The 14,662-nt window shown below is 49.3% G+C and overlaps 1 protein-coding gene across 2 annotated transcripts in view; it reads left to right on the top strand.

Annotated features, from left to right (window-relative positions):
- The window catches only part of LOC132581590 (caM kinase-like vesicle-associated protein), a 177,256-nt gene that overhangs the window by 105,289 nt on the left and 57,305 nt on the right, over window positions 1-14,662 (top strand). The window contains exon 1 of one of the 2 annotated variants that reach the window (XM_060252909.1): window positions 888-964. The exons of the other annotated variant lie outside the window; for it this stretch is intronic. The gene's annotated coding sequence lies outside the window, so the exon portion shown is untranslated. Of the gene's footprint in view, window positions 1-887; window positions 965-14,662 lie in introns of those variants that run through there. 2 annotated transcript variants of the gene reach the window in all.

Genomic DNA, 14,662 nt, shown 5'->3' with positions numbered 1-14,662 from the left:
CCCAAATGCCGAAAGCAACCCCTGAGCATCCGCGGATGCTCCTCCGCAGGGACGACCGGCAGACGCTTCGGTTTGCAGAACCCTGAAGTTGCGGCTCATTTGGAGCATCATCGGCTGCTCCAAAAAGGAGGCAAAGGCCCCCTTCCCAGTGCCCAGCTGGCTCCTCAAGGCTCCAAGCCCCCCCCCTCCTCCCCACTTTCGGGCAGGCACCCTCCCACCCCATGCTCGCGGGCGCCCCCCAGCGACGCCCTGACTCACGAGCGCGGCAGGCGAGTTGCCTCCGACTGCTGGAGCCGCTGCGCCGCTCTGCAAGAGACGCCCCAACAGAGGTGCGCCCGCCAGACCCCCACAACTGCGCCCCCGGCCGCCGGCCGGGCATCCCTTTCTCCTGCTGCTGGATGGCGGGATGCAGGAATGGCTGGACCACAGGCTGGGATGGAGGGGCGGATGGAGCACCCAGCCGGAAGCCCCGGGGGGGGGGGGGAGTGTGCCGCGCCTGGGAAGAGCGCACCAGCAGCAGGCACGGGTGCAAACGCGCGCGCTCCTCCTTGCATGGCGCTTTGCAGAAAGGCACATGCACGCAGAGAGCGCACCCGATGCACACATTCCCACCTCCCCTTTTCTTAAAATGCCCTCTGCTCCCCCCCCCTCCCCACCCAGGGATCACATGGCCTCAGTCCTGGGCCCCCACCCCGCCCCACCCCACCCCCTCCCTCCCACCCTCCCTCCCTCTCGCCCGCCCCTGTCTCTTCTTCGGCGACTTGGGCTCTCCGCCAGCGCAGGCAGCAGCGCTCAGACGCTCTGCCGGGGAAAGCGCAGCGAGGCAGGCGCTTGGCGTGCCATGGCCGAGCCGTCCCGAGCTGCCGCGCCCCTGCCCCGCCGCCCGCTGTAACGGGGAGCCTCGGCCCGGCCAGCCCCAGGCGGGGGAGGGACGGAGGGACCCCCCCCTCCAGCTCCCCCCCAGGTAGGATGCGGCTCTGCGGGGGGGGGGAAGGGGGAGAGGCAGAGGGTGGGATGGCTGGAGGGAGTTGGTCTCCCGGAGAGGGATGGAGAAGGCGCTTCCAGGGAGGGATGGAGGAGGACGGGATGCAGAAATGGATGGACCACAGGCTGGGATGGATGGAAGGACCATAGGCTGGGATGCTTACCTGGAGAGGGGAGGGAGGTTCTTGCCACTTGCTTGATGGACCGCTGTTCAAAGGATGGTGCACTAGTGGGGGGGGGGGGGGAGCTGGAAAGTTTGGGGAGGCTCTTTGGGAGAGAGGGCAGAAGTGGGACCATGTGAGAAAAGCTGTTGCAGGGAGTGGGGGGTGGGGTGGGGGAAAGAAAACTGAATGGGTGTGCTTCGGGTTTATGTGAGAGGGATCCATAGGAGCCCTGGGTTAGAGCATGGCACACAAATTCGCTTGGGTACATGCATGCAATGGAGGAGAGGGTTTTTAGAACCTCTCTCAATATATGTAATACACTTGGGGGGGGGGGAAATCGGGCTCTGCGTGTTTGCAAATAAGTCCCCTGTATTGGAGGGGTGTCAGACACACACACACACACACAAAGCTAGAGATCAGCTACAGCACAGCTGAGCTTGTCTGCCTGGGTACGAGTGAGGACATAATGTGTGTGTGTTTTATAATGTCTCTGTGTTTATGATATCCATCTGTTCAAACCTTGACTCCCTGTGTTGTGAAATGTCTGCGCCAGCGGATGTGTGCGGGTGCGTTCATGTGAGCTAATTCATGCATCTTGGCTTTTTGTACTCCTCCCTGTTTGTGGGTATGCACCCCCTCTGTGTGTCTTTGGGCAGGTGGGTATCAGTCGACCGGCACGTGACCGCGGTGGTGTTCGCGTGTTTACCTATGGGCTCATGCCCACCCTGTTTGTGCGCGTGGATCTATGTCAGCACGCGTGTTTGAGTGGCACTCTGTGGTATGTTCATACCTATTAGTGACTTGCAGGCGTCTTCTCACCACCTTGGCAGGAACTCTCCAGTTGCACAAAGGTGTGCTTGCTCGCAGGGTAAAGTAGATGCGCATCTGATGCAGTGCCAGATCAAACCCTGTGGAGGCCCCTAGGCAGTCAACATCTCAGGGCCCCCCTCGCAAATGATCTCAGAGTTGGAGCACCCCCACCCCCTCCACCTGTGGCCCCCGCTGCAGCCTGCAGGCCCCTTCTCCAAAGCCCCTTTGACAAAGCTGCGGGGGAGAGGCAGAGAGAGGCAATCTTGGCGATGACACCAGCAGCAGCCGCACCAGGCAAGTCGGGCAAAGAGTGGCTCAGTTGCTGGCTGCGCGTGCCGGCTGGGAGGGCTGCAAGCAGGGGGGGGGGGAACCAGGGGAGAGCTGGCCTGAGGCCCCTAAAGGTGTAGGGGCCCATAGGCCAGTGCCTACTTGGCCTAATCCAGCCCTGATCTGATGTAAGCATTATGTTTCCACACATGTACTTGTGGATACATAATACTCCTTTCCTTATCCCCAAATCAACCATTCATTTACTGAAAATCACCGACTCACAGATAGTTTACTGCAGAGCCAAGATCACAAAAAGTGTGATTCTGAGATCAGCTGGTTTCCAAGATGGTATCCAGGTAAACCACTAGGCTTCTAAGAAGGACTAGTGATTCCCATGGAACTACACTTCAGGAGACCAGGGAGACATTCCTGGTTGGAGGAGAGGAGACAGGTAGAGAGCCGGTTTGGTGTAGTGGTTAAGTGTGCGGACTCTTACCTGGGAGAACCGGGTTTGATTCCCCACTTCTCCGCTTGCAGCTGCTGGAATAGCCGTGGGTCAGCCAGAGCTCTGGCAGAGGTTGTCCTTGAAAGGGCAGCTGCTGTGAGAGCCCTCTCAGCCCCACTCACCTTGCAGAGTGTCTGTTGTGGAGGGGAGAAGGTAAAGGAGATTGTAAGCCACTCTGAGTCTCTGATTCAGGCGGGGTATAAATCTACAGTCTTCTTCTTCTAGAGTCTTTCTCTATGTTTCCCCCTGCCCCCCTCTATTCAGTTCCATTCCCATCCAACTGAATTTCTCTCCCAAGATGCTATTACCATTTCTGCTCTGTGGGATATATGCAGTGCAAATTGATTTCTCAGATGGAATAGCAACTACCTTCTTCGGGAGGGGTAAACAGCATGATGAAATCTTCTCCCTAGAATCCAGCTTCCTCCGTTGCTGAATTTGGAGGGATGGACTGTGCGATTTTGAGGGCTGGGCCGTGCCACTGTGCGATCCTATGCAGAGTCGCTCCAGTCAAAGCCCCCTGAAGGCTGTGGGCTCCAAGCAGGGCAAGTATGCCTAGGAATGCACCGTGAGGTCCGTGCCACAACTAAATGTGCACGGAGAGCACTCTCCAAAAAGTGGCCGGAAGGGTGACGCTGGTGCCCACGATCCCATATTAAGAGACCTGTAAAGTCCACGCAATAGCAATTCAGAACCATCCCTTCGTTGATGTGCTACTCTATTTGTGTAAGTGCTGCACAAACGCATATTGTAAGCTCTGAAAGAGGATGAGATCACAGGGCCATTTTCTGAAGCGGCTTAGCGTGAACCAGCTCGAGGCTTCCAGGTCTAGCAACCAGGCATCTGGGAAATGCTAGAATCCAACTCATCCCGGCAGAGTCGCTTTTTAGACAACCCCTCCCTCCCTCCCCTTGTGGACTCTGTTAAAACCTTTCTGTTCTGCCCCTCAAGGCTATTTCCTTTGGGGTTCTTTCCTGGGCTACAGCGTCCCCTCTACGCTGAGTTAGGGTGTGCTAGCTCGGAGATTTTTTTAGCCTCCAGCTCACACGTTTTTTGTCTTAGTTCAGGAAGGATGGCCCCGGAGCACCCTAATTGATGCAGGAGCTCACAGCTTTAACGGCCGATCCAAGCGGGCAGCCGTGTTGGTCTGAAGCAATAGGACAAAGCAGTAGACAAGTTGCACCTTGAAGACCAACTAAGTTTTATTCCGAATGGAAGCTTTCGTGTGCTCGAAGCAGACTTCATCAGACAAAAATGGAACGGCAAGCAGGCCTTAATGTAGAGAAAGTGGGCAGTGAACTGGTATGTAGAGTCATGGGAATGTTTTTGGCAGATTAAAAAAAAAATCACAAATCGGGGTCTGTGTTTTGTTAGTTAGCGTTGTTAACTTTAATGGCAGGAGCTCACAACTTTAACGCTGGTAGCTCACAAAGTAGAATTTCTGGCTCACCAGACTGCAGCTTAGAGGAACGTCTATGGGGTACCCATTGTAGGTGTAGCGATGGAGCTATTGGTCAGCAAGTCACTTGGGATTGCCGAATCCAGAGATCAGAGACCCATCCACTCCATACGTCCCATCAAAATAGGATACTATTCCTTCTCACTGGGGTGCAATTAACATTAGACTTGTCCGTGTTTAGTGAGCTGTGAGCTCACACACTCGTGGACAGCCCGAGTTATTTGTTCCTTCTAGACAAAAATTACTTCGTCTCCCACTCCTCATTGTACATGGGGGGCTGTTTCCTCCTCAAGGGGGGGGGTCAGAATCTGGGGTGCCTGAAGACTGAGTCCTCCCCCTCCATCTTAAGAATGCTCCCAACGGCAGACCTCCTTGTGGGTGAATAGATGCTGTCCTGCCGCTTGCTTGTAAGGAGAGAAAGGCAAAGGGCTGCACCAGGACGGTAGCCATGGGAGGGCCTGTGGGGGCGCTGCCCTCGCCTTGTGGGAGGGGCACAGCCTGTTTCCCCCCATTTTTGCCGGAAGAAAGCTTACGAGAAGCAGCAATGGATAGGAAAGGGTGCCTCCCCTGCCTTTTTAAAACGCCCTCCCAAATTTTAAAATCCTGGCTACACCCCTGAGCTGCACTGTGTGTGTGGGGGGGGGGGGGTGGGAAGGGTTGGATCAGGAGTCTGGGGTGGGGATCGTCCTTCCCCATAAAAGGGTTTTACTTTTCCTGCAGAACCACTGGGATTCTGGCATTCCAGCAAGTGCTCCAGCTATCCCTTCGAGGATGGATTTTGGTTCTGTACAAAGTGACAGGGTTTTTTGTTTTTTGTTTTTAGAAAAAGCACAGCAGGAGTTCATTTGCAAATCAGGCCACACCCCTTGACATCCCCATTGTTTCCCACACGGCTTCTTATAGAAAAAGCCCAGCAGGAGCTTATTTGCATATTAGGGCACACCCCCTGACATCACCACTGTTTCACACAGGGCTTTTTGTAGAAAAAGCCCAGCAGGAACTCATTTCCATATTAAGCCACACCCCCTGACATCACTATTGTTTCCCACAGGGCTTTTTTATAGAAAAAGCCCAGCAGGAACTTATTTGCATATTGGGCCACACCCCTTGAAAAATCACCATTGTTTCCCACAGGGTTTTTTTTTTTTAGAAAAAGCCCAGCAGGAACTCATTTGCCTATTAGGCCACACCCCCTGACATCACCATTGTTTCCCACAGGGGTTTTTTTGCAGAAAAATCCCAGCCAGAACTCATTTGCCTATTAAGCCACACCCCCTGATGCCAAGCCAGTTGGAGCTGTGTTCCTGTGCATTCCTGCTCAAAAAAAGCCCTGTAAAAACTGCCCTTACCTGGGTGGCCCCGGCTAGCCCAGACTCCTCAGATCTCAAAAGCTAAGCAAGGTCAGGCCTGGTTGGTACTTGGATGGGAGATCATCAAGGCAGCTCAGGGTTGCTACGCAGAGGCAGGCGACGGCAAAACCTCTCTTTGTCTCTGCCCTGCCCTAGGTGGTCCGTGCCATCTTGGTCGCATCAGATCTCAGAAGCTAAGCAGGGTCTGCTCTGGTTGGTACCAAGGAAGCCCAAGGTCGCTCCGCAGAGGCAGGCGACGGGCAAACCGCCTCTGTTTGTCTCTTGCCTTGTCCTCGATAGCCCAAGCTAGCCCAGCCTCGTCAGATTGCAAAAGTGAAGCAGGGTCAGTCCTGGATGGGGGACCACCAAGGAAGCCCAGGGTTGCTCTGCAGAGGCAGGCAATGGCAAACCACCTCTGTTTACCTCTTTCCCTGTCCTGAATGGCCCAGGCTAGCCCAATCTGATCAGATCTTACAAACTAAGCAGGGTCCATCTTGTTTAGCATTTGGATGGGAGACCACCAAGGAAGCCCAGGGTTGCTCTGCAGAGGCAGGCAATGGCAAACCACCTCTGTTTGCCTCCAGTTTGGTGTAGTGGTTCAGTGGAGTGGTGGTTAAGTGTGTGGACTCTTATCTGGGAGAACCGGGTTTGATTCCTCACTCCTCCACTTGCAGCTGCTGGAATGGCCTTGGGGCAGCCATAGCTCTCACAGGAGTTGTCCTTGAAAGGACAGCTTCTGTGAAAGCTCTCTCAGCCGCACCCACTTCACAGGGTGTCTGTTGTGGGGGGAGAAGATATAGGTGATTGTGAGCCGCTCTGAGACTCTGATTCAGGGAGAAGGGCGGGGTATAAATCAACAGTCTTCTTCTTCTTCTTCAGTTCTGCCACTAGGCAAACTAGGGGATTGCCTAGAACGCCAGCCTTCTGGGGCTGATGAATTGGGTGCCCCCATGTGACTCAGTGATGTTACCAGTGGGGGGGGTGCCAGAAGTTAGCCTTGTCTAGGGTGCCAGGCAGTCAAGGGTCGACCCTAACCCCATGGGGGTCACCATAAATTGGCCATGACTTGATGGCACTTCCCACTACTCCCTGTACTTCCTCCCCAACACGTATTGCTTTCTGTTCCCCCATGAGACAAAGCAGCTCAGCTCTTGAAGAGCTCTAGATTAAAAACCAGTCGCCCCACGGCCACTGTGTAAACACTTCAGCTGGGAATGAGTGGAGCGGCGGGATCAGAGAATGCCAGGAGGTTAAAAAAAGACGAGCAAAATGAAGGCATCAAACTGAGTCAGACGCGTTGGCCCAGGTGGCTCGCGATCGCCAGCTAGAACTGGCAGCTGCCATCTCAGATGTCAGATAGAGAAGGGAGTTTGGTAGTGCTGGCGGCTTTTAGAGCCTCCTAATTGGAAATGCCAGGGATTGAACCTAGGACCTTTCAATGCAATACATCAGATATAGAGAGTGTGGAATTATCTTCCTTTTGAAGGAAGGCTTCAGAATTTGGGGGCTTTTGAGGACAGGGAGATGAGAGCCATTTGTAAAAATGAAGAACGGTATGGAGCAAATAAATTATTCTAGCTCTTTTCTTCTCTTCTTCCCCTTCCTTTTCCCTTTCTCTTGCTAATAACAAAAGGGGCTGATTGACATGTTCACGTTTATCAGCGCCTCATTTTGGGCAGGAGCTCACAGGAACAGAGCTCTGAAACCTCTATTTTGTGTGTGTGTGTGTGCTCCTTCTTCCTTTACTTTCTGGGCTCCGTTGTTCAAACCCCCCTGTGAGAATTTGGCTGAACTCTAAGATTTGACAAACTTTCTAATATTTTCCCTCACAACAAAATGGGAAAATAACCAAAACTTATAAAGCAGATGAATGGAGATCTTCCTCATGCCACTATAGCCACATAGGAGAAAGTAATATTAAAAGTATGATGGGAGGAAGGTTTTATTATGACAATTATAATTCAAGAAGCATTTTAAAGTAGATGCTGAGCTGATATAATTTAGTACACCTGTCAGGGGTGTGTAGCATATGCAAATTATTTGTCCTAATGAGCTCCGGTGCTTCTTTTTCTACAAAATGACCCCTGATAGAGATCATCAATGTTTTTATTTGGGGGGGAGGAGGTTATGGAATTTTTTGGGAGGGAGGTTATGGAATTTGGGAGGGGGGTTATGGAATTCACTGCCACAGGAGGTGATGGTGGCTACAAGCATAGACAGCTCCAAAAGGGGATTGGATAAGCATATGGAGCAGAGGTCCATCAGTGGCTATTAGCCACAGCATATTGTTGGAACTCTCTGTCTGGGGCAGTGATGCTCTGTATTCTTGGTGCTTGGGGAGGACCCAGTGGGAGGGCTTCTAGTGTCCTGGCCCCACTGGTGGACCTCCTGATGCCACTTGGTTTGTTTGGCCACTGTGTGACACAGAGTGTTGGACTGGATGGGCCATTGGCCTGATCCAACATGGCTTCTCTTATGTTCTTATGTGACACAGAGTGTTGGACTGGATGGGCCATTGGCCTAATCCAATATGGCTTCTCTTATGGTCTTATGAGTTTTGGAGAGTCAAATCTCCCTTCATCAGATACTTTTTGAAGGGGCGTCTAGAGTTGCCTGCTATTTGGAGACTTGTGTGGCACTTTGATCTGATCCGGTTTTTGTGCCACAACTAATCCATACTGGTAACCGACCCAGATGTATGGTAGCCGCCAAGCCTGCAGTTTTGTATGTGGGAAGCCTGTGAAGCACGAGCTTTCATTCCAGTCCCTTTGGCTTCAATCAGCCCTCAACCCCACCCTCTGGGTCTTCCATTCTCCCACTGCCTGTCTCTTCTTCCCATCCCATCGCCCAGATCTTGCCGAGTTGTGAGGAGAAAAGAATCCTGAAAAAGCAATTCCCACCTGAGCTATTATGACTGTGAGCCTGACAGGGTGGTTTTAAAGGAAGGCATGATTTGAATACAGATCTATTTGCATGTGTGCCATTTTAGGCTATGGGACATTTTTTCAGCCTGATGGGACTTTGTTCAAATTATGTGGCTCTTCCACTGAAAGAACAGCCACTAAATCCAGGGAAGGAAATTTCAAATTTTGCTTTGTCGAGTGGTACGATCAGGGCTTTTTTTGAGCAAGAACACAGTTCTGGCTGGCTTGGTGTCAGGGGGTGTGGCTTAATATGCAAAGGAGTTCCCTCTGGACTTTTTCGACATAAAAAGCCCTGTGTGAACAATGGTGACATCAGGGGTGTGCTGCCTAATATCCAAATGAGTTCCTGCTGGGCTTTTACTATAAAAAAGCCCTGTGTGAAACAATGGTGATGTCAAGGGGAGTGGCCTCATATGCAAATGAGTTCCTGCTGGGATTTTTCTTTTTAAAAAAGCCCTGTGTGAAACTATGGTGATATCAGGGAGTAAAGCCTAATATCCGAATGAGTTCTGGCTGGGCTTTTTCTACAAAAAAGTCCTGGGAACGAATGATACATATACAGATGCCCACTCTGGCTCTGGAATTATCTGCGGGGGAAGGGGGGGGGTTCATACTCTGGTTTCTTTTCAGATCCAAATTACCTGAAGATTTTTGGGGTGGAGCTAAGGAGGGTGGGGTTTGGGGAGGGGAGGGGCTTCAGCGAGCTCTAATGCCATTGAGTCCACCTTTCAAAGTGGCCATTTTCTCCTGATGAACTTCTGTCGCCTGGAGATCAGTTGTGAGAGAAGGATCTCCAGCCACCACTTGGAGATTGGCAACCCTAGCAGACATCACCGTCTCTTCTCATCACGTTTCTTCTAATCATTCGTAGCCACTAAATTTAGAACCCTGCTGCAGATGGGCCTGGCAAGAGAGAGCAGCTGCTTGTGAGGAAATCACTGATTTTCTCCTCATGTCTCTGAGGCCTCACTTGGAAATGGGTCAGCAGCCCTGCTGAAAGGAGACAGCTAGCCGGGCCTTGCTACTTGATTTATTTATGCCTACACAGCACAGTCCACTTTCCCTCTCTGTGGGTCCCAGAGTGACTGGCCACATCGTTCTCGGCTCCTCCGTTTTAACCGAATGGCAACCCTGTGAGGTAGGTTAGGCTGAGGGAGACTGACTGTCTTGATGGGGCAATCCTGATTGATTGATTGATTGATTGGTGAATATTTAAATAAAAAGAGAAGGAGGGGATAGCATAAGTTAGAAAGAATTATAGTGAGAGAAATTGAAGGTAAATTGTGTTAATAGGTGAGATGTTTTTAGATTCAGTATATTCCAGAAACGGAAGCCATTTTTCTTCAAAAGATGTGACCTTGGGGTAAATGTCAGACAAGGAAAGTTGTGCCGGGATTTTCTCCATTATTAAAATGTCCCAGATTTTTGTAAACCAGAGCTCAAGTGACGGTAAGGTGTTGGATTTCCATAGAGATGCTATAGCCGTTTTAGCAGTTACACAACTGGATACAGTGATATGAATTTTTCCCCTTCTCGTTGCATGAAGACATCTGTTTGCAAGCTCCTTTGGGATCAGGTTTTATTGCATCGGTGGTTGCAAGTTCTTCAAGAACAAGAACAGTATGGACTTCCTTTTTGTAGTTTGAACATTGAGAAGAGACTAGGCTTGCCAATCCCCAGGTCCCAGCGGGGGCTCTCCCACTTTCCCAGGCTCCTTCCCGCCCCCAGTCAGCTGGCTGGCAGAGGAAAGCCCCGCCCCACAACCACCATGTGCGTTTCCACCTCTGGAGGCTTCAGACTCCACTTGGAAAGGCTTCCTCTTGGGATGGTGCGTCTGCGTCTTTAAGGCTGAAGGGGAACGGGGGAGCCGGCAGAATAACATAGCTGTGAAAGCAACTCAGACCCTCCATTGGTTGCACAATCTTTGCAAAGGTCATTTGCAGACCAGACCCTTCCTTGGTCGCATAATCTTTTCAGAGATCAGTTGCTCTGTGTTACTTTGAAGAAGTTGGAAGTTCAGCAACTCATGAGTAGAGATGCCAATCCCCAGGTAGGAGCAGGCCCTTCTCCGTTTCAGAGTCGTCAGAAATAGAGGGGGGAGGGAAATGTCTGCTGGGCACTTCATTATTCCCTATGGAGATCGATTTCCATAGGGAATAATGGAGAATTGATCTGGGGGTATCTGGGGCTCTGGAGGGGCTGTTTTTTGAGGTAGAGGCACCAAATTTTCAGCATAGTGTCTAATTACTCTCCTCCAAATGTGCTCCAAGTTTCAAAGAGATTGGACCAGGGGGTCCAATTCTATGAGCCCCCCAAAAAGGTGCCCCTATCCTTCATTATTTCTAATGTAGGGAAGGCATTTAAAAGGTGTGCGGTTCCTTTAAATATGATGGCCAGAACTCCCTTTGGAGTTCAGTTGTGCTTGTCACAACTTTGCTTATGGCTCCACCCCCAATGTCTCCTGGCCCCACTCCCAAAGTCTCCTGGCTCCACCCCCAAAGTCCCCAGATATTCCTTGAATTGGACTTGGCAACCTTAGAAGAGACTGTGATTTTGGATGGGTCTTTACTGCATTGTTTATTACACCCAGCAAACTGCCACCACAGAGTGGAGATTCGAACCTGGTTCTCCTGGATCTTGGTCCTCCACGCTGACCACTTGAGGCCTGGAAATTTCCCACTATCTCAACTGGTTTCCAAATGACAGAGATCCATTGCCCTGGAGAAAATGGCTGCTTTGGAGGGCGGGCTCTATGGCATTGTGCCTTGCTGAGGCCCCTCCCCTCTCCAAAACCCCACCCTCCCCAGGCCCCACCCCCAAATTTCCAGCTATTTCCCACCCCAGAGCTAGCCACTCCAGCTACAGCAGAAACATAGTTCATTTGATGCCTGTCTTTCGCATTCCTGGACTGCATGTGAAAGAAAGCATGACTGTAGGGGCAAAGGGGAAGTTTCTACCCAGAGTCTGGTAGGCTCAGCCTAAGAGTTTCTGCTGCCAGCGATCTCCATTCTGTTGTCAAAGGCAGACAGGGAGTGATTCTTGGGGGGCTAGAAGCTGAACCACAGACCCACAATTGTGGCCTGCCAGATATTCTGGGAATAGTTTTGCCAGCCTCTAAACTAGGAGAGGTCACTACAGACTGTGCAACAATTAACAACCCAAAGGGTAATAGTGACTGAAATTTACAAAATCAATGTACTACAAATTTGTAACTTCTATAGGTGAACCATAGTTCATAATAATTCGTATACACATAAGCAATCACAATAAATAAATAAATAATACAAAATATTTGCTACAAAATGACACTATACACAGTAGAGTTCCAATGTACAGGAGGTACAACTCCAGTCAATGTGAGTGTACTGAAGGAAATGTTATTGTCGATAATTGGAGGAGGAAAAGTTTGAAGTTACCTTCCATCTGGAGTGTGATTATATTGACTGGAGTTGTCTCCATTGAAGAGGGGATTGTAGAGCTTACCTTTGCTGGAAGAAACTTTGAAGCAGGACATCAAGTCGACCTCCTGTACATTGGAACTCTACTGTGTATTGTGTATTTTTGTAGCAAATATTTTGTATTTGCTTATGTATATATGAATTATTATGAACTGTGGTTCACCTATAGAAGTTATAGATTTGTAGTACATTTCAGTCACTATTACCCTTTGGGTTGTTTATTGTCACACAGCCTCTAAGTTGGGGCTGGAGAACTTGCAGAATTACAACTGATCTCCAGGCTATCTATCTATCTATCTATCTATCTATCTATCTATCTATCTATCTATCTATCTATCTATCTATCTATCTATCTATCTATCTATCTATCTATCATCTACCTACCTACCTACCTGGTACCTATCTCAGACATCTACTTCACTTCTTCTGGAGAAAACGGCTGCTTTGAAAGGTGGGCTGCTGGCATTATACCTACGAAGGTCCCTGGCTTCCCTAAACCCCACTGTCCCATGGAGCCACCCTCCAATCTCCAGGTATTTCCACCCCTGTTTTGGCAACACTGTCTGGGAGTTTAGGGAATAGAAAGATCTAAGATCTGCAGGAAAATTCCAAAAATGAAGTCATGCAGTTCCTTATATTAGGTATGAGGGCCCTGAAAATTCAGAGGGGATGTAAGTGAGAATCGGAACCAATCTTGGTGTGAATTACCTTTTCCCCACCTTAAAGGTTTACCTATCAGGAGATGTGTGTAGACTCTAGGACAGCTGAGACCTCCAGTGTTGAGAAGTCTACTGTAACCTGCCGTGATCCAAATTTAGGGTTGCCAGTTCTGAGTTCAGAAATACCTGGAGATTTGAGGGTGGATGGGAGGGTGGGGGTTTAGGGAGAGGAGGAACGTTGGTAGGCCATAAGGCCGTTCAATTCACTTTCCAAAGCAGCCCTTTTCTCCAGAAGTGGAAGAAAGGTTATAAATAAATAAACAAGTGATTGATGTAGCCTAGAAAGTGGTTGTAATTCCGGGAAATCTCCACCCCCCCACCTAGAAGTTGCTTTGAGCCAGTGGTGAGCGTGAGCCACCACAGAGAAAACGTACTGGAGACTTGTGTCCGTTAGAATTTATTTCTAGCAATCTGGATATTGAGTATCGTTTGAACCTATCCTGTTTAACCTTTATGGATTATCTGAGACAAAGTTAGTTTTCTTTCTGCTATCTGACCGATATTCCCATATCACAAGCCTAGTTCCAAAGTATCTTTTGGCTGCCATAACAATCAGGGAGCAAAAGACTAGCTCCCCTTCTTGATGTTTGACTGGTTTTTATAACTGAAACTCTATGTAAATTTGCGATGCTGTGCTTTTTATTTCAATGCAATAAAGGTATTTGGATTGGAATATCGTTTGAAACTGTGAAATATCCCTTGTTGATACCAGAATTGAAACAGGTGTGGCAGAAGTCGACGACCTGTCCAGGGAATTTCATGTTGATGTTACACGGTGGATACAGTGATATGAATTTTTTTCCCTTCTCGTTGCATGAAGACATCCGTTTGCAAGCTCCGTTTGTGATCAGGCTTATTGCAGTGGTGGTTGTAAGTTCTTCAAGAATGAGAACAGTATGGACTTCCTTTTTTGTAATGTGAACATTGAGAAGAGACTGTGATTTTGGATGGGGCTTTATTGTATTGTTTATTACATCGTTATTTGTCGCTGTAACCTGTAGGTTGTAGAACAAAGTAGGAGTCAAGTGGCATCTTTAAGACCAACGAAGTTTTATTCAGAACGTAAGCTTTTCGTATGCAGGCATACTTCTTCAGACAAGGGGATAAGACACAGTGGGCTGAAACAGATGTAGTTGGTGGGTTAAGAGTGCAAACTGATAGCAATGCTAGGATCACATGGCAAAAACAGTGTGACAAATTAGAAGGCCATTGGTCTGGATGGCCATAAAAGGTAATAAAAACTGCCTGCCAATTGGTGTTGCTGCAAATCTTGGTGAAACAAAAGGATATGTTTTTCCTTTTTCCTGTCCACCTAATTTACTTCTCAGCATCATTCTAAACATTATGAACATCATTCTAGCTTGCCATTAGGAAAAAAAAGAATGCATAAAATTAAAATGGGTTAAGTATATGTAATGAATTTGGTACTGCACCCATAGGTTGTGTTTTATACTGCACCCACCTAGAAGTTAGCAACCCTAAATCCCTCTCCGATTTCCCCCCACTATGTAATCCGTATGGATGATGCTATCAGTGTCAGAGAATCCAGGGTCTGAATGCAAACTTCTCGAGGGCTGTGACTTGACTTAGGGTTGCCAATCCCCAGGTGGGGGCAGGGGATCCCCTGGTTTAGAGGCCCTCCCCCCACTTCAGGGTCATCAGAAAGTGGGCGGGGGGAGGGAAATGTCTGCTGGGCACTCCATTATTCCGTATGGAGACTTATTCCCATAGGAAATGATGGAGAATTGAACTGCTGGTATCTGGGGCTCTGGGGGAGCTGTTTTTTGAGGTAGAGGTGCCAGATTTTCAGTATAGCATCCAGTGCCTCTCCCCAAAATACCCCTCAATTTTCAAAACGATTGGACTAAGGGGACCAATTATATGAACCCCCCAAAAGGTGCCCCTATCCTTCATTATTTCCTATGGAAGGAAGGCATTTTAAAAAGGTATGCAGTCTCTTTAAATGTGATGGCCAGAACTCCCTTGGAGTTCAATTATGCTTGTTACACCCTTGTTCCTG

This window comes from Heteronotia binoei, chromosome 13, assembly GCF_032191835.1.
Source record: "Heteronotia binoei isolate CCM8104 ecotype False Entrance Well chromosome 13, APGP_CSIRO_Hbin_v1, whole genome shotgun sequence".
Lineage (NCBI taxonomy): Eukaryota > Metazoa > Chordata > Lepidosauria > Squamata > Gekkonidae > Heteronotia > Heteronotia binoei.
Note: the sequence above shows the minus strand (reverse complement) of the source record. Positions and strands in the feature narration are given on the sequence as shown.